The sequence below is a fragment of the Rissa tridactyla genome, chromosome 2, assembly GCF_028500815.1.
Source record: "Rissa tridactyla isolate bRisTri1 chromosome 2, bRisTri1.patW.cur.20221130, whole genome shotgun sequence".
Lineage (NCBI taxonomy): Eukaryota > Metazoa > Chordata > Aves > Charadriiformes > Laridae > Rissa > Rissa tridactyla.
The window spans coordinates 102435912-102459471 of NC_071467.1; the positions used below are offsets into that span (position 1 = coordinate 102435912).

General features: G+C 49.2%; 1 long non-coding RNA gene across 1 annotated transcript; it reads right to left on the bottom strand.

Annotated features, from left to right (window-relative positions):
- Positions 1–13750: 13750 nt before the first annotated feature.
- LOC128904923 (uncharacterized) lies at positions 13751–15102 on the bottom strand. Its single transcript, XR_008464676.1, has 3 exons — positions 15040–15102; positions 14212–14307; positions 13751–13771 (listed from the first exon to the last, which is right to left on the bottom strand). It is a non-coding gene; the product is annotated as an uncharacterized LOC128904923 (long non-coding RNA).
- Between the last annotated feature and the right edge of the window lie 8458 nt (positions 15103–23560).

Here is a 23560-nt window from a genome sequence, read left to right on the forward strand (position 1 = left end):
CCCAGACAAAGACATGGTAGCCCTGTGGCACAGGGGCACCAACTGCGTTAGTGATCGATAAAACCGGGCTGTTGACGAAAGGGAAGCGTTTCAGGGAAGAAGTGTTTCAAGATGCCACTGGGTGTTCTTTGTCATTCTGACGTTCTCGCTCAAGACAGGTACCGTGTAGCAAGCTTTTCCAGCTGTGTCGGCTGGCACGCACACCTCTCCAATGGAACGGGGACAGGTTTTCCTGTTGTGCCAGCAGGCATCCTTAGAAGTCTCTGCCACTGATGCAGAAGGAGTAAAAACCCTTAATGCAACAGCTTTGTAGCCCAAGAGCAAGGAGAGCGGCCCCTCAGAGAGAAACCAAGCGTTGGTTTAGTGCGGTGCTCTCCTGACCAGTTAACAGCAGCTGCCTGGGAAAGGGTATAAGAACAGGTCTGCATCCAGTCCTTTTTTCCAGCAAGTGGTGGCCTGGAAACTTCCTCGGCCAGAGGTACTGGCCCAAAGGCTTTTGTATTTGTTCTTCCGGAGGTGCACGCAGTCTGTGGGATTCAGGCACAGGGTGGAATGACGACATGAGGGTTCCTCGCTTGGTTTTTCTGTTCTTCCTCTGATAACATGTGATTTGGGGTTTTTTGACCTCTACTAAGCAATGAACTTAGGCTTTTGTGGAAGCCTCTGTTGGAATTGTCGGTCTCATTGCTGGTCATTAGCTCACAGCCTCTCGCAGTGTTTGTAAATTCAAGATTTGGATTTTTCCTCCCAATGCCTTAAATCAGCTGCTCTGAGGATCCTCTGACACTTTACTCTCCTGCCATTCGTCTTCCTGGGATCTTTCAGCAGCTGTATTTTTCTCGGCCTAAATTACAGCGATGAAGAGTGATTTTTCTTTTGTTTTAAACAGCAAATACCTGCAAGAAGAAAGCTGCGAAAAAAGAAATGTGAAGCTGAATGCTTCAGAGTGGACTATTCACAGCATGGAGCCCCATGTGAGCGAACACTACTTGCACTTGAAATGTGAACTAGAACTCCTTGTCACAGAGCTCTTAACGCTTTCTCATAAGGCCAGGACTTTAGAGACAGCCATAAGCATCTTCCTCTGGTACCACATCGGGCTGCAAGAGGACCAGGAAACCATGCTGGGATGAAATCTCAGCAGATGAATTTTCGGATGAAATCTTTGAGCAGTGCCTCTCCTTGCTGGCTGAATACTTTGTTGGGTTTTTTTTTTTTAATTCCTCTGCCACGTGAAGGTGAATTTGGCTTTGCCCCCATTTCACAAGTCAAATTTCAAGTCTCTTTAGCAGTTGTCAGAGCATGTAGGCTTCTGGTTTGCAGCCCAAATCCTGGCACGTGACAAAGCAAGGGGTTGAGCTGATGTTTCTCAACAAGTTAATAATGAAAAGCAGCACCTAAAGACTCGATTTAAGGAACGTCACTTCAGAAAGACACAGTACAAACCTCAAGACACCTTGCAGGGAGGAAGCCTGCTGTCCCTTATCAGCCTGCGAGGAATTTGGATTGTAACATCGGAGCGCAGGAAGCCGAGGGGAGGGATGATGTGCAGTTCCTGGGGTGTGTTCCTTGTGTTGGGGAGCGGTTATTGGGGATGGTGCAAGTTCAGGAGTGTCTGGTTAGGGTATTTTTGGTAATGGGTGCTACTTCCAAGTTGCTTTTCCTTGAAGATAGAGGCAAATTCTCCATCTTCTTTGCATTCGTTAGGAAATCCCTCAGCAATCGAACGGAAGCGACTGCGGTGTTTTCATCTGCAAATACGCAGACTACATCTCGAGAGACAGACCGATGACCTTTACACAGGTGAGTGAAGGTTCTAAAGAGCTCCAGCCTCTTCCATACAGAGCCAAGAGCCAGGGAAGTTACGCAGCGGCTGAGGTGTCTGCTCCCAGTGAGATCCCGCTTGGGGGAGATACCGCAGCCAGTGGGTTTGTGGGATCTGGCCTTTGGATCTTTGGGAGAAATGGGTCTCAGCCTCTGACCAATGAAGACACTGGTTCTTTTCCAAGGCAGTGCTCTTCTGTGAAAGTGCTTGTAAGCTGTTGTGTAGTCAAGGAGATCTGGTTTTGGTGGCATGTCACCCTCTTAGGAGCTGTGTGGGTGAAAGCCAGGCTGTACCCGAAGGGCAAGTGTTGACAGTTCTTAGAAGGAACTTCATAGTAAAGAATTAACTGGGTGTTTCTGCGTGTTTTGTGTCTCTTTCTGCCATGAGGTGTATTTCATGGATTTTCTTTTCTTTTCAGACCCACATGCCTTACTTCCGTAAGAAGATGGTGTGGGAAATCCTCCACCAAGAGCTGCTGTGAGACCCGCACTACAGGAGTAACCCTTCTTCTAGTTATTTTTCTCATACCTTATTGTTGTTGGACGTTTCTCTCTGTAGGTTAAGGAAAGAGTTTTTCCCTGTAGGTTAAGGAAAGAGTTTTTCTCTGTAGGTTAAGAAGTAGTGGTTAAGATTATTTGCCCCCCCATCCCCCACCTGCCCCTATTTTGGAGACAGTAACTCTCTTTGAAATTAGCTAACACACCTTAAGTGCAAGCTGGAAAGGTTGGTGTCACCTGGCCAAGGGAAAGCTTAAGAAGAAATGCTGTGAACTTCCATCGCAGAGAGGGCTGCTCCCACTTCGCAGCGCACGTGGCCACCTTATGGACGAATGGGACGCATCTGGTGGTGGCAAGAGTTGCATGAGCTGAACTTCTCTCACAGCACACGTGGTCACGTTATGGACAAATGGGACTCATCTGGTGGTGGCAACAGTTGTGTGAGCTGAACTTCTCATCCCAACAACAAGGTGCTGAACTACTGTTTCCTCCAAGAGAGTTTTCTTCTGTTTCTGGAATAATCTACCATCTACTTGATGCCTACAAGTGGATTTGTGATGACCATCAGAAGAAAGCATTTACCATCTTTTGAGTTGGGAGAGAAACCCCTGTGGTTGGGGTTGGTTTGGTCTTTTTCTGTCTCCAGGGAGTTTTATAATGTGAAAAGAGAAGTATTTATTTATTTTTATTAAAATAAATATTTAAATTATTTGAAGAGCCTTGCTGGAATGAAACTTGATCTGGTAATGAGAGTGATTTTTTATTTTTTTTGTTTGGTCATTGAAGAAAAGGTTGACATATCAATGTGGGTTTTAGCTCACTCACAGTCTCTGGAGGAAGACGACTCTGGCCAGGCTGGGTATCAGAGCATCAGAACCTCCAAGCGATTGTCCCAAAATCCTGAAGGGACAACCCTGTCGGAAGATGTTGGAGTGGGAGATGGACCCGGAGTAACGATGGAATCTCAATGAGTATGATCGTTCTCCCTTTATTTCAGTTTCCACAGAGTAGATATAGACAGGCGATAAGAGCACGCGCTAGCGGCAGCTATATGATTGGCTTACAGTCTCTGTCCACGCGCTGTCCATGCAGTTCATTCACAGATCAGACTGGTTACAAGAATTCACATAGTAAATTACTTAGTCATTAGCACAACATGTTTTCTACCTTCTCAGTTCCCGTTTTTCCCATGTACTAATTCCATCTTCTACCACCTGTTTTGCCCTTAATCTAATCTCTCACAGTAGGGAGGCTGGCTCACATGGCCATTTTCTCTCAGACACATTCCTACACAACCCTTTCATTTTTCCCCCCCCTCTAGCTTACACTCCGGAGCTGGAGTGGGATTTCAGGTCTTTCCTTGACCATCGCAGAGGAAAAATTGCCCAAGAGGTGGTTTGGAAGCCCCGTGTTGGAACGCTTGTATAAATGACCGTGTGGTGTTGTCTCTGTAATGGCAGTTACCATCATGGGAGGCGATTCCTGCCCGCGGATGCGGTCTCTCCTCTCCTCAGCTTTGGGGGAAAGCTGAGAAGCTGTGGCTGCCCCATCCCTGGAGGTGTCCAAGGCCAGGTTGGAGGGGGCTTGGAGCAAGCTGGTCTGGTGGGAGGTGTCCCTGCCCATGGGATCTCTCAGATGATCTTCAAGGTCCCTTCCAACCCAACCATTCTCTGCTTCTCTGATTCCATGAAAGACAGGATCCTGGCCTTGGCCCCGCTCGGCTGGGCAGGACCCCCTTTTTTTCCTCATCAGCCTGTAATTTTTTAACTTATCGCAGCATCAGAAGGAGCTGTGGAGGTGATAAGTACTTTAAATTTTTAACCTTCCCTGGAGGTGGCAAAAAAAGAAATGTTAAAGAGAACGTAATAATTCTGAGCACGAAACTGCAGTGTCTGGCTTGGAATATGGCCTTTTCTCTTTCAGATTCACTATGAGAAGCTTTAATAGTACAAGTGTTTCTACTTCAGTGGAGATGAGGTTAGGAAAATTTGGTTCCCAGGAGGTTAAAAATGCTCCATGGAAATGAATGCTGAAAGACAGGGATGAGAGAAGAGACTCGTACCGCCCCCGGTATCACCTCTCCGCTGATGTCTTCATGTCCTTCTTACAACTGTTATGTTTTTAGGGAGGTACTATTACTTCTGACTCGCTCAAGGTGGATTTCTGTGTGTTAGTTTTTTTATAACAAGTTGATGTAGTTGCTATTGTGCAAGTCAACTGAAAACCAGTTCCAGACGGCAGCCGAACTTTAGTAAAAGTTTGCCAGGATAACCTGCGCTGTATTTCCAATCAGAAGGAGTGGAAACACGAAGACCTTTCGAGCAAAGTCTTTTTGAAACAGAATTGTGCAGGGTACGATAGGACAGCAATTGCTATCCCACCTCCTTCCCTAGTCTCTGCTTCTCTGTTCTTCCTGCTTCCCTATTCTTCCCTTTCCTATACTTTGATTTCAAACAAAAAGTAATAAAATCATGTGCGGGCAGTCTTCACCAAGGCTTAAAATGAGTGATGTCTGAACTTTTGTGAGTCATAACTAGGTAAGGTGTATGTGTGGCAGTGTGCTCTCCCCTTTTGCCCCCCCAGCTCCTGCTCCAGCCACGGCCATCAGCGGGAGTTGTTATGAGTTGCACTTGAACTGTGGGAGATGGCTGGCAACATAACCAAAACACTGTCTGGAGTGGGAACCTAGGTACCCTGTTCCCATGAGAATATGACTATAGGTCCATTATCTTACTCCATAAATAGTGGACAGCCCAAGAGCCCTTTGAGCTCTCCTGCACGGCAGCGGGCTGCACGACAGGATCTCCCCTTGAGTGGGGACGCTCGCTTAAGGTTCTTCTCCTCGAGGTTGAGCGATTCCTTGCCGCAACAGATTCTCGGTAAGTGACTGATAGCATGCTAAACTTTGAAATCTTAGCTAAGTGATCTAAGGATTGATTGCGCGTATAGAATCCTTTAGACATAAACTGTTGACCAAGTCTGGGACTGGGATTGGATCCAGCCGCACCTCGACTCCTCTCTGAGAAGGAGTTTAGAAAGCAAGGGGGTCCTTTCTGAACCTCGTGACTCAACGGGAGGGTCTCCCTGAGAGCTTGTCTGGCCCTGGCCTCTATGCAGTGAATAACCCAGTGTACCCTGGCATCGAATCTCGTAAAACACTGTCGCATTCACTGCTAACTTTGTTACATCGCTGTTTTATGTTAATAAACGTTTCACTACTCTCTTACAAGTGAAGTTATTCACTCCGCCCGGGACACCTGGCGTCGTCGGCAGGATGTCAGGAGTTATCACTGATTATTTCCGGAGGCATGGAGTGAACCCGAGCCCCAGATTCTCAGAGGAATGGGCTCGTGGTAATTGGTACAATTGGGAAGTCGTTGAAGAGTACTTGAAAGCGATTAGGGGCCCTCCAAAGGATGGAAAAGATAAGGGAGTAATCTGTAAAATGTTGGGCCCTTGTTTAGAAGCCGGTACCAAGACAGGGAGAATAGAAACAGGAGAGAGCAGGAACTAGAGAAGGAAACAGAGAGCAGGAAGGCAGCTGAGTTACTGATATCTTTTAAAAATGAACAGCTGCAAATACGATTGCAGGAAGGGAAGGAGAAAAGGCGGAAATTGGGAGATAAGGTGGAAATGATGCTTATGCAGGCTCCCCACCCCCCTGACATTGTACAGATTAGGAAACTGATAGTATCCCCTGAAGATTGGGACGGAAACATTTGGGATGATCCCGATGACAGCGAGTCAGAAGAAGACGTTCCTTTGTTCCCCACAAATCCTCCCGAATACGAAGCCAGAGCCATTGTTAAAACAGAAGTAACTGCGGGACCTCGGGGTACTGTGAGAAACAAGTTTGGGTCCGAATGAAATAGGCTCAGGCAGAATCCTCTGTGAAGCACATTTTTATTCACGTTCTTGCAAGAGCGGGTGACCTAGCAAGCAGGCACCCTTCCAGTTCTTGAAACACACCTTTTTATTCCCTAATCCCGGGTGAATTTTTCCCTCCCCTGTTTCCCATTGGTTGGGTACTCCAGGGTTCACAGTCTGTCCGAGGCGCCTAAAATTCTTCCCGCATGTCCTGTCTCTGTTTACTTCTCTTTATGCTACACCTAAAGGGATTCTCTGACTAGTTTATTTCTTTCCTTTTTGGTAAAAGATTGCTCAATGTCATTAGCCCTGGTTAAATGTTTGACTGCCCTTCTAGACACTAATCCAGGAGGAATCAGTTTGTCCTGTTGTCTGTGTGATAAGAGATGTTCTACGAGCCTTTGCTGGAGCCTCTTTGTCTTAGTCATTCCCTTATCATGTCACCTCTGAGGGAAACGGTTTTTCTCCTCTGCAAAAGCAATAACCTGCCTTTCTTACAATTTCCCCCTTTCCTTTTTCATAATCTTATTGTCTTTTGCATTTCTAGGGCATGTTTGCATATGAGGCCTCTAGAGCCGACAGCATGATGTTACATTCCTCTTCTTGAGTGTTTTTATTTTCTTCTAGATGAAGCATTTTTCCAGGGTATGGGGGAGGGTCTGCTTCCATTCGTTTCATTAGGGCAGTTTCAATTAATCGTTGAACTAATCCTCACACACAGGGAATGATACAGCATCCTACAGCCACTAACATTCCCGCTACCATTACAAGAGAAGGCAATATTGATACCACCCTACCTTTCCATTTCCCAAACCAGGAATCCAGCCAACTTGTCAGTGAGGTGTCTATTCCAGAGTTCTCAGCTAACTCATCAGCTAGAGTGGTGAGCCCTTGAAGGGCTTTAGTTACAGTACCATCTGGAGCTGCATTGTTGGGATGAAGGTACAGCACCGATTCCCTGACGTTACACACACACCTCCCTTCTCTGCTAAGATCGTGTCCAGGGGGATCCTGTTTTCCCATGCCATTCGGCTGGTTGCATCCAATTGTTCAGCTATTCCTTTCAGTGCATCTCCGGTATAATTAATAAACCTCTGTTGGTTATAGTAAATATAATTTATCCAGTCTACATTTTTGTTTATAGTTAGCCACCAGAAAAAGACAGACTCGAATCCTGCTCCAATCTGATCCCTTGCTTTGTGTTCATCTGGGACTCCTCTAGGGACTCCAATGGAATCTATATATATCCGTTCATCAAAGGATACACCCAAACTTCTTTTTACTCTATTGCCTGGTCTCAGGGTTCCTGTTCCTTTTTCAAATGCTAGGGTGAATGGTATTGCCAATTGTACCATTCCACATGTACCTTTCCAGTTAGCCGGCAACACAGACCGCAAGGTCTTCCCTCCACAACACCACCAGAGATCCGCCCGAGGCACTCGTATCGCTGAGTAGTTTCCTTTTACACCCTTGGTCACATTCAGAGTTTCAGTGCACAGGGTAAATCCCCCCACAGGTCTGGCAGCCTTCACACCCTGCCGTGAGAGGCACGCTGGATGGTTGCCAATTGCTGTGGAAAATGCTGGTGGCACTTTAACATCTCTAGATTCCAAGGCAGGAAACAGTAAGGAAAGTGAATGACAGGTCTCATTTCCCCAGGCGGTCCTTTCTTGGTATAACGCTATCATGCACCACATCCCTACGGAATCTTTCGTCCACCCTAAGGGAAAAGGGACGATCTGCGCTGTGGGCCTTCCTGGGGCACAAGCATAGCAATTGCTTTCGTTCAAACTACTAACAGTATATTTTACCCATTCTACCCAAGCATTTGTCTCACCGTACCCTTTCTCAATCCCAAATGTTTTTCTAAAATCTTTAATCTCAGTAACCGTTACCAAAGCTGGATCATTCAGTGGTTCCCACTGTTGTATTACTGGGAGTTTAGTAGTCATAGTTGTCCCTTCTGCTTAACTGCTATTTTCCAGCGTGTCTATTCTAAATCTTCCCCTTGGATCTCTTCCAGACACATCTGCTCCTATTCCATACATCAGGTTAGCCGTATCATCCCCCTGGGTTATAGTTATCAACAGAGGATTACATTCAAAAAGGCCACACTCTGGGGAAGGTGATCCTTATCGATGGCCCACCCTCCAATTTGGGTGGTCCACCACACTTCACTCCATTGGTCACAAGGTGTAGCCTCGTGGTATCCCTCTGCGACCCTCCAAGTTTCTGGGCACAGGTACTTGTTTTCACCACTCAACCATCTTTGGGCCTCTAGATTCCCACACTTCAGTACTTGACTGGCATCGAAGTGTCCAGTCTGTGGGGTATTTCCTGTAGTGATATTTATGATAAGTCTAACCGGGTAATCTGGGTGTGCACTTTGTATGTGATCTAGGCGTACAACACCGCCCCTATGACCAGTATCATCGCAAAATGCTTCTTAAAATTCATGCCGTACACAGATTTATATCTCCCGACTGGATCATCCTGCCCCAACCTACGGCTTATTGTCTCTTTAGGGTTACTCGCAGCGGGCAGTCAGTAGAATGTACAGTCCGCTGTTCCACTGGATCTGTTGGCGGGGGTTCAGCTGGTCCTTTTAGCTGAGTGTAGTGAGTCCAATCCCTGTCGGCCGTCCTCGCTGCAGTCTCAGTGGTCAGTAACACTTGGAACGGGCCTTCCCATTCTGGTTGGAGCTTGGTTTCCTTCCAGGATTTGATCAAGACCCAATCTCCTGGTCGGAAGGCATGGACTGCAAATTCCAATGGGTGGAGTTTGAGCAAGACGTCCTTTATTTCTGAGGGGAGAGAAAGAAGACGACAACCCCAGTATACAGTTCTTAAGAAACACATCTTTAGTTTCAAAAGTGGGCGTCTTCTCTGTTACCCAATAAGGTAGTTCAAAAAGCATCTCATAGGGCAAGAGACCTGTATCTTTTCTAGAAGTCTGGATCCTCAACAATGCTATTGGTAAACATTTAGTCCATGGTAATTTGGTTTCTAAAATCAGTTTCAACAATGGTCTCTTAATGGTCTGGTTCATCCTCAACTTTTCCTGATGATGGGGGATGCTAGGGGACATGAAATTCCCACACTATCCCTAAACTTTCCGCAATTCCTTGAAGGATTTTAGAAGTAAAATGACTGCCCTGATCTGAGTTTATAGTCTCCACTAACCTGTATCTGGGAATAACTTGTTCTAGTATTATCTTAATTACCCCAGCTGCAGTAGCTGACACCAAGGGGTAGGCTTCCACCCGTCCAGTAAGGCAGTCCACTAGGACTAAAAGATCTTTTTGCCTGCCTGTTGGTGGTAGTTCAGTGAAGTCTACCTGTATACTTTGGAACGGTCTCAAGCCGGGCTCTCCTCCTCCTGAAAAGTGCTTTCTCAAGGCTTTCTTGTTTACTTTCTTACAAATAATACATCCCTCACAAATTTGTTTGGCTATTGCATATATGCCGAAGCACCTGTACTTCCACAAAACTATTTGCACATTGCATGCGTTCCCCAATGGCTTCCCTGTTGTCACACTGTCACTGTTTCTCTCATTGTTTGTTGACCATTTCCCTTCCATCAGGCAGAATCCATTTACCGCATTGCTCCACTGCCCCTGCTCCTGTCATTGCTTCTCCTGCCCCAAGGCCGCCTCTTTTGCCACCTTGTCCACTAATCTGTTTCCCCTTGCGGTAATTGAATTGTCTCTCTGGTGACCTTTAACACGTAAAGCTGCTATTTCACTTGGTATTAATATATTAGCTAACACCTGCTGTGTAAGTTCTTAGTGTAAAAGTTCTTTCCCTTTGCTATTTATTAGTCCTCGTTCTTCCCGAATCTTACCAAACGTATGCACTACCCCAAGGGCATAACAAGAGTCTGTATATATTGTTCCTTCCCCTTTCTCCAATTAATTTAAGTGCCTGGCTTAAGGTATACATCTCACATATTTGAGCGGACCATGCACTAGGTAATTTTTCAGATGCTTTTACTTGTTGGTGTCGCGTTAAAAGGACTGTAGTTTCGATACTTGTCTGTCAGAGTCCCGGGACTTTCACTGATTTACTGTCAGAGTCCCACCAAAGGATTTTCATTGAATCAGATTCACAAATAATCAAAATCAGTTATTTTATTGAGAGCGACAGAACAGATTTGAGATTGCCGTTGATAAATTCGCTAACTACAATAGTGCTAATTACTTAAGGTTAACATTGCTAGCAAAAATAATGATAGTACAACAACCCGGGGTAACATTCACCAGAGGGTGAAAGGCGCAGCGCTTACCCAGAAAGGCGTCCCTGCCTGGGGTGGAGGAAGAGAACGCAGCCCATGGACTGGTCCGTCAGGTATCAAGTTTCTTCTCTCCCAATTTAACAGTCACTTTCCCCATCCTTTTATCCCCAAAATTACAAGGTTTCCCTACCCTAGGTGACGTGTAGTATGATTTGGGTGGAGAGCTGAGTGCTATAGTCATATATGTTTAGCATGATCTCTAAAATCTTCATTAGCATATACGGGAGTGTCAACTTTAATATGCATTTCACAGGTAACGAGGCAAAGGTCAATTACCAGACAGGGCAGCCTCTCAAGGAAACAAAGAGCTACACAAGGTCTCTGTTATCTTGATTTTACTGTCTCTGCTGACGAAAAGCAGGGCTGTCCTGGCTCCCCAAGACTACCCCGTCATTTATGTATCCTGTGATGGCCAGACAAGCCTTCACTCCCCTGGGCTGCACAAGAGAGAGCAAAGCCAGTCTTAATTGCTCTTTGAGCACAGAGGCTTCACCTCCTTATCCAAATTCCACAGTTGACTCACTCCATTTACCACCGCATATCCATTACACCTCTTTCCTTCTATCACTCTTGGAGAACCCCCTACGAACAAATGAAGACCCCCAGATAGGGGTTCTTCCCTTAAGTCAGGTTGTATCTTAGTCTGGTACTCAATTTACATCTAAGCATTCCTGTGTAAGTTCTTCATCCTTTGCCTCTCTCTCTCTATATATATATATTTATTTTTTTTTCAATGGGGCAGCCACAGCTTCTCTGGGCAACCTGGGCCAGAGAAGGGCTCACCACCCTCACAGCAAAGAATTTCTGCCCGAGATCTTATCTAAATCTCCCCTCCTTCCCTTTGAAACCAGCACCCCTTGTTCTGTCGCTCCCCTCCCTGATCCAGAGTCCCTCCCCAGCTCTCCTGGAGCCCCTTTAGGGACTGGAAGGGGCTCTAAGGTCTCCCCGGAGCCTTCTCTTCTCCAGGCTGGACACCCCCAACTCCCTCAGCCTGTCCTCCCAGCAGAGGGGCTCCAGCCCTCCCAGCATCTCCGGGGCCTCCTCTGGCCCCGCTCCAACAGCTCCGTGTCCTTCTGCTCTTGGTGGCACCAGAGCTGGATGCAGTGCTCCAAATGCGGGGTCTCACGGGAACCCCCACGGTCCCTAGAGCTGTGCTCTTTCCCTCCCACCCATCGGGCACCAGGGACACAGTGCCACGGAGAGGTGGCCCCCGAGGGGGGAAGGCTCCGGTGCCGCTCCTGTAACACTTCAAAGCACCAAATCACGGCACTCGTCACGCCCACGTGTTTTGGAAACAAAAGAAATCCCCTCCCTGCCTCTAGCATGAGCAATCACCAAAAGAGCATCAGTTTTCACCTTTGCTGTCCCCCCGCCATCCCCAGCCGAGGATGACTCTGCTCCTGGTAGACCTGTGGTCACTGGCCATGCGAGGCCAGGTCTGAGCCAGCCTTGGGGGCTGAGCCCCCTCCACGGCCTTCCTGTGAGCAAGGACCACCTCACGGGGCAGCCGGCAGCGTCACAACTGTGCGAAGCCCCATGGGGAGTGTGTGTGTCCCCTGCCCCGCCGAGGGCCCCAGGGCATTACTCACACCGCACACGCGTGTCCTTACCCCACTCCCCCCTCTGCAGGGCTTGTTTTCTGGTTCATTGGGGTTTTTTCCCAAAAAAAACCCAAATTCTGCTTTTGCACTCAGCAGAGCACAGGGTCAGCCTCAAAACTGCAGCCCCCAGACAGCGAGAACCGAAGGGAAGGGGAAAGGACAGTTCGAGCATTCAGCTACTGCGTCCTAGCGGTAATAAACAGCTAAAATCTTCCACGTCCTCCGGGAGCCCGGGAAGATGAAGTATCTCATGGAGGGACAAACCACGACACATTGCCTTTGCAATAGTTCTTCCTTTGGAGAATCTCCTCTGATTTGGGGACGGATTAAGCTCATCAGTTTGAAAGCAGAGAGCGATGTGGCTGCTGACCCACACCACAGCCAAACCACCACATCAGCCGGCCCAGGAGAGCAGACCTTCAGGCGAGGAGCAGCACCGGGAAGGCTGATCCCACCCACGGCGACAGAGGGCATGGCCCCAAAATCACCAGCTTTCCCCCAAAGCTGAGGAGAGGAGAGACCACATCACTGGGCAGGAATCGCCTCCCATGATGGTAACTGCCATTACAGAGACAACACCACACGGTCATTTATACAAGCGTTCCAACACGGGGCTTCCAAACCACCTCTTGGGCAATTTTTCCTCTGCGATGGTCAAGGAAAGACCTGAAATCCCACTCCAGCTCCGGAGTGTAAGCTAGAGGGGGGGAAAAAATGAAAGGCTTGTCCCTTCAGGATTTTGGGACAATCGCTTGGAGGTTCTGATGCTCTGATACCCAGCCTGGCCAGAGTCGTCTTCCTCCAGAGACTGTGAGTGAGCTAAAACCCACATTGATATGTCAACCTTTTCTTCAATGACCAAACAAAAAAAATAAAAAATCACTCTCATTACCAGATCAAGTTTCATTCCAGTAAGGCTCTTCAAATAATTTAAATATTTATTTTAATAAAAATAAATAAATACTTCTCTTTTCACATTATAAAACTCCCTGGAGACAGAAAAAGACCAAACCAACCCCAACCACAGGGGTTTCTCTCCCAACTCAAAAGATGGTAAATGCTTTCTTCTGATGGTCATCACAAATCCACTTGTAGGCATCAAGTAGATGGTAGATTATTCCAGAAACAGAAGAAAACTCTCTTGGAGGAAACAGTAGTTCAGCACCTTGTTGTTGGGATGAGAAGTTCAGCTCACACAACTGTTGCCACCACCAGATGAGTCCCATTTGTCCATAACGTGACCACGTGTGCTGTGAGAGAAGTTCAGCTCATGCAACTCTTGCCACCACCAGATGAGTCCCATTCGTCCATAAGGTGGCCACGTGCGCTGCGAGGTGGGAGCAGCCCTCTCTGCGATGGAAGTTCACAGCATTTCTTCTTAAGCTTTCCCTTGGCCAGGTGACACCAACCTTTCCAGCTTGCACTTAAGGTGTGTTAGCTAATTTCAAAGAGAGTTATTGTCTCCAAAATAGGGGCAGGCGGGGGATGGGGGGGCAAATAATCTTAACCACTACTTCTTAACCTACAGAGAAAAACTCTTTCCTTAACCTACAGAGAAAAACGTCCAACAACAATAAGGTATGAGAAAAATAACTAGAAGAAGGGTTACTCCTGTAGTGCGGGTCTCACAGCAGCTCTTGGTGGAGGATTTCCCACACCATCTTCTTACGGAAGTAAGGCATGTGGGTCTGAAAAGAAAAGAAAATCCATGAAATACACCTCATGGCAGAAAGAGACACAAAATACGCAGAAACACCCAGTTAATTCTTTACTATGAAGTTCCTTTTAAGAACTGTCAACACTTGCCCTTCGGGTACAGCCTGGCTTTCACCCACACAGCTCCTAAGAGGGTGACATGCCACCAAAACCAGATCTCCTTGACTACACAACAGCTTACAAGCACTTTCACAGAAGAGCACTGCCTTGGAAAAGAACCAGTGTCTTCATTGGTCAGAGGCTGAGACCCATTTCTCCCAAAGATCCAAAGGCCAGATCCCACAAACCCACTGGCTGCGGTATCTCCCCCAAGCGGGATCTCACTGGGAGCAGACACCTCAGCCGCTGCGTAACTTCCCTGGCTCTTGGCTCTGTGCGGAAGAGGCTGGAGCTCTTTAGAACCTTCACTCACCTGTGTAAAGGTCATCGGTCTGTCTCTGCAGATGTAATCTGCGTATTTGCAGGTAAACACGCCGCAGTCGCTTCCATTCGATTGCTGAGGGATTTCCTAACGAATGCAAAGAAGATGGAGAATTTGCCTCTACCTTCAAGGAAAAGCAACTTGGAAGTAGCACCCATTACCAAAAATACCCTAACCAGACACTCCTGAACTTGCACCATCCCCAATAACCGCTCCCCAACACAAGGAACACACCCCAGGAACTGCACATCATCCCTCCCCTCGGCTTCCTGCGCTCCGATGTTACAATCCAAATTCCTCGCAGGCTGATAAGGGACAGCAGGCTTCCTCCCTGCAAGGTGTCTTGAGGTTTGTACTGTGTCTTTCTGAAGTGACGTTCCTTAAATCGAGTCTTTAGGTGCTGCTTTTCATTATTAACTTGTTGAGAAACATCAGCTCAACCCCTTGCTTTGTCACGTGCCAGGATTTGGGCTGCAAACCAGAAGCCTACGTGCTCTGACAACTGCTAAAGAGACTTGAAATTTGACTTGTGAAATGGGGGCAAAGCCAAATTCACCTTCACGTGGCAGAGCAATTAAAAAAAAAAACCCAACAAAGTATTCAGCCAGCAAGGAGAGGCACTGCTCAAAGATTTCATCCGAAAATTCATCTGCTGAGATTTCATCCCAGCATGGTTTCCTGGTCCTCTTGCAGCCCGATGTGGTACCAGAGGAAGATGCTTATGGCTGTCTCTAAAGTCCTGGCCTTATGAGAAAGCGTTAAGAGCTCTGTGACAAGGAGTTCTAGTTCACATTTCAAGTGCAAGTAGTGTTCGCTCACATGGGGCTCCATGCTGTGAATAGTCCACTCTGAAGCATTCAGCTTCACATTTCTTTTTTCGCGGCTTTCTTCTTGCAGGTATTTGCTGTTTAAAACAAAAGAAAAATCACTCTTCATCGCTGTAATTTAGGCCGAGAAAAATACAGCTGCTGAAAGATCCCAGGAAGACGAATGGCAGGAGAGTAAAGTGTCAGAGGATCCTCAGAGCAGCTGATTTAAGGCATTGGGAGGAAAAATCCAAATCTTGAATTTACAAACACTGCGAGAGGCTGTGAGCTAATGACCAGCAATGAGACCGACAATTCCAACAGAGGCTTCCACAAAAGCCTAAGTTCATTGCTTAGTAGAGGTCAAAAAACCCCAAATCACATGTTATCAGAGGAAGAACAGAAAAACCAAGCAAGGGGCCCTCATGTCGTCATTCCACCCTGTGCCTGAATCCCACAGACTGCGTGCACCTCCGGAAGAACAAATACAAAAGCTTTTGGGCCAGTACCTCTGGCCGAGGAAGTTTCCAGGCCACCACTTGCTGGAAAAAAGGACTGGATGCAGACCTGTTCTTATACCCTTTCCCAGGCAGCTGCTGTTAACTGGTCAGGAGAGCACCGCACTAAACCAACGCTTGGTTTCTCTCTGAGGGGCCGCTCTCCTTGCTCTTGGGCTACAAAGCTGTTGCATTAAGGGTTTTTACTCCTTCTGCATCAGTGGCAGAGACTTCTAAGGATGCCTGCTGGCACAACAGGAAAACCTGTCCCCGTTCCATTGGAGAGGTGTGCGTGCCAGCCGACACAGCTGGAAAAGCTTGCTACACGGTACCTGTCTTGAGCGAGAACGTCAGAATGACAAAGAACACCCAGTGGCATCTTGAAACACTTCTTCCCTGAAACGCTTCCCTTTCGTCAACAGCCCGGTTTTATCGATCACTAACGCAGTTGGTGCCCCTGTGCCACGGAGCTACCATGTCTTTGTCTGGGATATAGGGGGAAGGTGGCAGAAGCCAGGCACCCAAGACACTGGGTGGAGGGGACGACGTGAGACTAGGTAAGGAGTCACTGTCAGACAACTCGCAGCAAGCGAATCCAACATTTCTGCTTTGTTTTCTACAAGAAATGGGAAAACTTGCAGCCGTGTCACAGGGGCAAAATCCAAAACCCTTCTCCTAATTCACAACACAACAGCAGTGACTGAGCAGTTACTTACAGCAAAGTCTCACAAATCTGGTCCCCTTCTTGTCCCAGGGAGTCGTAGTATTTGACCGTCTTCTTTCTGGTGTCGATGACCTGTTATTAAAAGGTGACTGTTAGACAAAGCGCAACCTTCTGCTGCACAAACCTCAATGATTTTTCTTGCTGGCTTTTTCTCCCCACCCAACTCTAAATAACAAGCCCGTTTGACTCACCGCTAGTGTCCAGTGCAAGCGCAAGTTAATGGGCACTAAGATGATGTCCTTGTGGAAGAGATCCACACGCCTGGTCCATCTTCCTACGGCTTCGTAGCCCCCAGAAGTAAGTTTTTGGTAAAAGAAAGAACTAAAAGCGTGGACTGATGGATATCCTTCTTTCTTACTTCTTTCCATCACAAGAGCCATGTAGAAATTAATGACCTGTACCATAAAGAGGAAGCTTGAGATGTAAAATAAGACACTAGCTTACCAAATGAAAAGCACAGCAACGTCTCTTTTCTGGCCACCCTGAAGTACGCAGCTGAGAGAACTCCAGCCTCAGCTGTCAGCTTTTGTTGTGAGAATTTCGCACTTGGTTACAGTTGTTTATCAGACTGCACTTTGGTAAAAACACCTGCCACCCACTCCAAGAACCTAGACTAACTCCTGGAAGCTGCACAAGACAAGTAAAGGAACTGCCAGAAGCACTGGACCCTTCAGTACCTAAAATAAGAACTGTGCAGAGATTTCTGGGCTCTGCAGTGCAGCTCATCAAATCACTTTGCAAAGACTTCTGTACACCCTGAAGGGGTATTTTGAAATAAACGCTCCGTTAGAAGATCCCTGTGCTGCAGCTACTTTTACCTCATCGTTTAGCCAGCAAAGGTTCCTTAGGGTGCGGATGTCCTTGCGCGTGACCCTTAGTTTGAAGACACTGCTCATGATCTCATCCGGCTCACCTTTGCCTAATGCGGCAATGACCTCTCTCTCCATGGCCTGAAATGAACAATTAAATGGGGAAGGACTTGTGAAACAGAGCATCGAGCATGCCAACCTGTGGGCAGCTTTCAACTCAAACACGGCCTGGAAATGAAGCTCAGGTGACAGAGCAACCGCCTTTGCTGGGTTTCGGCTAGGTTAGCAAGCGCCCTTTTTTATTGCTTGGTTGGTTTCAGCATCTTAACCTAGAACTTTAGGGCCCAGGTTTGCCTCAATTTGTTTTCGCCAAGGAAGCTGAGATAAAACGCAGGGACTGGCAAACACACAGCAAACGCCTTTCCCATGTGGTGCTGCAGCCCTCGCAACGCTGAGGTTTAAGCCAACCGCAGCAGGCATTCTCCATGCCAAGGCAGCTGAGTCAGGAGCCTGAAAGAATGTGAGGGTGGGGGAACTTCAAGGGACCTGAAGCACCAGCAAAGGGGGAAACCGAGGCAGCTACACTGCAGTCAGGCAATCGGGAGCCCAGGCTGTGCATGCAACTGGTTGCAATTTGGACGTTTCCATCTAAGTCTGCCTAAGGAATGCAAATAAACCACTAGGTCTGTTAGTATAAAATACTCTGAACTGCAAGAGCATCTTCTTCTCGGTTGAACGTGGGCTAGCAGGATAAGAAAACCCCTGGTTTTCCTTGTACTGAGCATCACCCTGCAGACTTTGTAAACTCTGGACTTGCTAGCCCTTTCCAAGTCAATCCTCTGTAGGCAAAAAAGGGGGTGCTCAGTTAGACTGCAACTCCCAAGAACAAAAGCAGCCAAAATTCAGACAAGCAGGGGAACCTCAACTCCCCCTCCCTGTTGCATAGCGTAACTAAGTGAACTCCTGTGACCACTGCTACACGCAGCGCAACCATGCCCAGTGCGCATCCACGGCTCGGTGAGATCCCGAGGACGTAAGCATGCAGGATGCTCAGGTCCCCCACAAGCAAGGCAACACCAGGGATCAGGAAAAGCTTCTCTTTCAAGTTCTATCTTCATGGTAGGACAGGTTGAGAGGCAGATCCCATATAACTGTAGGAATCAGGTTAGCACTGCTCTGGGAGACTGTTGTTAAACCCAGACTCATTTTTGCCCGAGTAACAGAAGCCCCACAAACCCTTAGGTTAGAGCGCAACTGAAGGAGTGCGTGGAGCATAAGATGCTTAAATCCTGTAAATCCTTCAAACCAGCTTTAGTGCTGACCTTTGCACCGGGAAGTCACAGCCGCAGACACTCCCTAACAGGTTAAACCCAAGTTCTTCAGATTTCAAAAAGCCTGAAGAACTACCTATAACAAATGGGGTTCCTTGCAGCTGTTTCACAGCCTTCAGTTTTGTCCAACAGCCTGTCAGCTACGGTACCTCTGTGAGCGGAGTAAAGCCGCCTGCTCTTTTCTGCAGCCTTGGGAGTTTCTTCTCTTCCGCATCAAGGGCAGGTGACTTTTGGGCCCCAGCAGGTGCCAGAGGTACTCGGGATAACCCATCTTCTGAGGTCTGAGCTCCATGCTGTTCCTGTTAGACAAAAGGACGTCAAGCTAGCAATCCAGCACAGATTTTTTTTCTAGGGGATAGTACAGAAGATCTTGCTCAGGTCTAAATCTGGAAGGGCTTTTGTACACACAGCCAACCAGCAAACTCCAAAGTTACTTTTTGTCGAGGACTGCATTCCAACTGCGCACCCATGGAGTGCTGCACTCAAACTAAACGGAGGCAAGAGAGCCAGAAAGTTAGTTTGCCTTGGAGCAGCATTAAGAACCCCAGCAAAGCCTCCACGTGTAGGCAGCAAGTTGAGATTGAGATTACTATTTCTGATTTCCATGACTAAAATTTAATTTTGATCTCAATCCTGACCAGGGATGAAAGTCAAAGAGATGTACTTCCTATCTCACAAAACAAGACACGACTAAAGACACCACAGGCCAGCTTTGCAGGTAACTAAGCCTGTGCGGTAAAGGCTTTGAGGCTGTACCCAGCTCATTAAAGGGGAAGAAGAAAAATAGCGGGAAACCCTTTGTGATAGTGCTACTCAACAAACCATGTTCCCGCTTTCCTTGGGGAAAACGACCCGCACAAATAGAGATATTGTTGAGTAAGTACTGAAAGTGAGGAGCGCAAAAATTTCTCATCACCAATAGCTAAATTTTCCTAAAAACCAAAATAATGAATATCACAAGCTTACCCCTGCAACAGCTTGTTTCACTGCTCTGTCCTGTTCCAGAGACTCTTCTGCTGGTGGGGAGCCCCTGTGAGGAGACGGGGAGAGAAAGAGAGAGAGCAGTGAGCTGTGGACCTGTACTTTCCCACGGAATTCTCAAGAATTCACCTTCGGGATAAGAAATGCTTTTTTAAGGCTCCTGCTGGCTGGAGCCCCGGTTGCACACGTGTGACAACATCCTCTCAGCTTCCAGCATGATTCTTTCGGAGCAGCAAGACTGGGATAGAATGAAGCGCTGGGAGCTTTGTAAATTCCTTCCCATCTACCTGTGCAAGACTCCTTTGGTTTCTCTTGATCAGTTTCATTCTTTGGAAAACAGGGAAGCAACCAGCACTTCCTCTGTCAAGTGCTCTGGGATCTACTGGGGATAAAGGCTGCGTGCCAGGGCTTATACTGCAAGGTATAACATGAACGTCTGCAACTCTACCCGCAGCCAAATCGAGTTAGCTTACGGAAACTAAGACCAGCACAGGGAACTACAAATGGGACACCTACAGGATATTTACTTGCCTTCTGTAGGCTAGTCAAGAGAGTGACTGTCCCCATTTGGAGAGGATTATCAGTAAAACCACACAGACTCTGAAGAGCAAACACATGCACAGACATTAAAGTTGTCCGTATACGTGTGCCTTCTTCAAAACCAAGAATTTGCCTTGTCACCAAAGACCCCCTTTTCCAGGAGGGAGACCTACTACAGACTCTCACGGTATTCTCCACTTTCAGTCCAGCGTGGTAAGAGTAGGCATCACAAGCTTTGTCAAATGACTTCCCTTGGTAGTTAAAGCCACAAAAAAAGGCACGAAAACGTTCCTTTTACTTGAACCCATCCTACTCTCTCAGTTCCTTTCTTTCCTTCTCTCCCCTCAAGCTTAGGTGAACCACTGACAATTTAAGCACACAACAGTGCTGCACGGCTAAATAGAGCACTAGTGTTTCAAGCGGGGAGAAGAATAGGGACGGAAAAAAGACACGCACACAGAGCCAAAAGAAACAAGAACCACGATTAAAAGAGACTCTACCTGGTCATAAGCTCTCCCTGAGATGGCTCTGGGCAGCAAACGTCTAGCCATTTGATATCTGCACAGAAAACCAGCAGTATTAAAAAAGTGAACTTTCAATTTCACTTTTCAAGTCAAAAGAAGTACAGAAGCCAGAGTTTTCTAAGGTAGGTGAAACCTAAGAAAGATCAGGCATATTAAATACTTCTGTAACATGCGATACCTGTCCTTCTCTTTTTTGCTGCAGTCTCAGCAGGATCGTCCGCAGGTGTACAAATGCTGAGGAAAGAACACACAGAACAGTGGTTTGGAACTTCCTTCAGCTTCTGCCAGGCTGACTCCCCTTCACAGGACCCAAACTTCCAAAGTTACTTTTCATAGCCCAAAGGTTTCCCCCTCCGAGTGCCCCTGGCATCATCTCAGGCACACACACCCAACTGCCACCGCTGAGCATCCCCCACCGACACCCCCCAAACGGACCGCTCACACAGAGCTAATTATCCCACTACAGCATATTAGGCCTCTCTGCCTCATTCTGTTAACGCTTTCTAACCTTTGACATTTGTTCCCATCACCAAAAACTCGCGGAAGTTAATATGTCACGTTTCCCTCTTTCCTCAAGGAAAGCAGCGTACCAGCGACTCCTAAGCCATCCATCAGTCACTACACCGAGTTGCAAAGAAAAGACTAAGTAGGACAGGAAAGAAAAGGTGGGAAAGCAACTCATGCATACACCCACTTCAATAACTCACGGCTATATCAGTGCCCGTGAACTAGGTTTTGAAACGATTCTCGGCTGCACCCTTTCTTATTAAGCCTAAGTCCAAATACTAGATCAGCTGATAACAACGATAAAATCCAGTAAAACTTTGTACTTTGGGAATGGAGCACAAAGGTTGTTCCCGGTTGGTTTTTTCCTCTGCTTGCCTCCCAAAATGCCATGACAGACGGCAAGGATTCTTGCAAGAATTCTTTGGTCTTTCTTACACAAAATAATTTCTTTTAAACTGTTATGCCCACGAACCCTGCTGGAACCCCTGCGAGCCCACGCCGAGCCCCGCCGCCCCGCAGGGGGGGCTCTGGGCGGGCAGAGAGGCCGAGCCCAGCCCAGCAGCGTGGCGGGAACCCCAGGGCGAGACACCCCCCTGCGCCCCAGCCCGCAGAGCGGCTAACGGCTCAAGCCCCTCAGGCCGAGGCGGTGGGGCCGAGGCTCCCGCTCCCCGCAAGCAGGCCCCGGGGGGGTTCCGCAGCCCCCACAGCCGGGGCAGGCCGCGGGCGACGGGCTTGGACGGTGGGGCGATGGGACGGGGCGATGGGACGGGGCGATGGGACGGGGCGATGGGACGGGGCGATGGGACGGGGCGATGGGACGGGGCGATGGGACGGGGCGAGGCCCTCGGGCAGCCCGGAGGCGGCGGGGCGGCTCGCTGACCTGGGCGGCGGCCTCTTGGGCGGCGGCGAGACCCTCGGGCGGCGCGGGGCGGCGGCGAGGAGGGCGCCGAGGGCCCCCAGCAGCCATGGCCACAGAGGCCTCGCGCCGGCACGCGGCGGAAGGGCGTCCGGCCCGCGAGCCCGGCGCCGCCTCCCTATTGGCTGCCGGGGAGCGCCCCCCGCCCCTGCGAAATGGAGCGGAGGGACGGGGAGGTGGCGGGGCGCGCGCATGCGCGGTGCCATCTTGGCGCTGCCTGAGGGAGGCGGTAGCGGCCGCCCAGCCCTCCGCCGCCACCTCCCCGCTTGGGCCGGGCCTGTGCCGGCCCGCCCCCGTCCAGGTGAGGAGCTTTCCCTCCCAGAAAGCCCCGAGCCGAGGCCTGGACGGCCGTGGAGGGGGACGGGCTCGTTTCCCTTTAGGGAGAGGCCCCACAGAGGCCCGGGGGGCCCGTCGGAGGCCGGAGGGGCCCCGCGGAGGACCCAGAGGCTGGAGAAGCCGTTCCGCCTCCCGCAGGACGGAGGCGGGCATCACGGGCCCTTGCGCGCCCCCTGCTGCCTCCTGTGCTCCCCGGCGGTGAGGGAATGGCATTGCCGGGCTTACCCAGCGCTATGGAGGTAGCGCAGCCACCGCTTTTTGCCCATCCGCTGGGGAGCTGCGGTGCCTGCGCCCGGCTCCGCCATGGCAGCGGTGCAACTAGGGACGCGGACGCGGCGTTCGACCATGGTGACGAAGCGTGATGTAGCGGCGGCCAAGGGCCCGCTGCAGGGAGCCCGGCTAAAGCGGCCGCTGTGGGGCTGGCAAGCAGGCTGGCAAGTGCTGGGCTGGCTCCTGGTGGCCTCGGCTGGCTCTCGGGGGCAATCCCTTGCCCTGCCCCGCTGTTAAAGGGGGTTTTTTTGATACAGTGCTTCCTAATGGTTTAAGAGCTGTTGCCTCTGGGGAGAAATGTGCACGTGTTGCTGCAGCCGCGTCCTGGAGAGACTTTTCTCTCCTGGAGGGGCACATGAGGTGTGAAAACGAATTTTGAAGTCTAAGAGGAGCAAAGGGGGCAGATGAAAGCTCTCAGGGCAGGAATGGCCGTTTGGGGCAGCCCTTGTCACAGGAGGTCCCACTAGCTTTTTATGCCTGCAGGGAGTCTTAAGTGATGGTGGGGTCTGGTTTAATGAAAACGACCTTCCTTGTTCCTTTAGGAACTTAATTGCCGCTTCACTTCTGCTTCAGGGCTCTGGCCAAGGAAGATGCCTGAGCGCTGGACGCAGAAGTGGATGTGGCAGAGGGCTTGCAGGCAGGCTGCAGGCAGGGTGGGCGGTGGGAGCAGCCCCGCAGAGGTCAGGGCAGCCCCACACAGGGCCTGCGACTTGGAGATGAGTTGCCTTCTCCCTCCCTCTCCTCTGCCCATCCCGTGTGTCTTAGCTGAATCCTGCAGCCGAGAGCTGGAGGGGGCGCAGGGCGTTTGTTTGAGTTCCTGGGTAAGGAAAGATGCGAGGGTTTTCTCGCTTTAGCTCCGTGAAGCCAAAACTCACCTGCAGCGCTCCTGTTTCTGTCCACAGCGGAGAGAAAGCCAGAGCGCTGAACCCACTGGACAATATTCCAGGAAAGGGGGAAGGGTGGTCTTTTGGGGAAGGGCTCTTCCCTGCCCCCAAGGCAGATGTGTCCCACGTGAGACTCGTACAGCTGCCCTGTGCCACAGGGTGATGCTGAGGCTTCTCTCCTGCCTTGGGACCCCCTACCCTGGGCACAGGTGTGG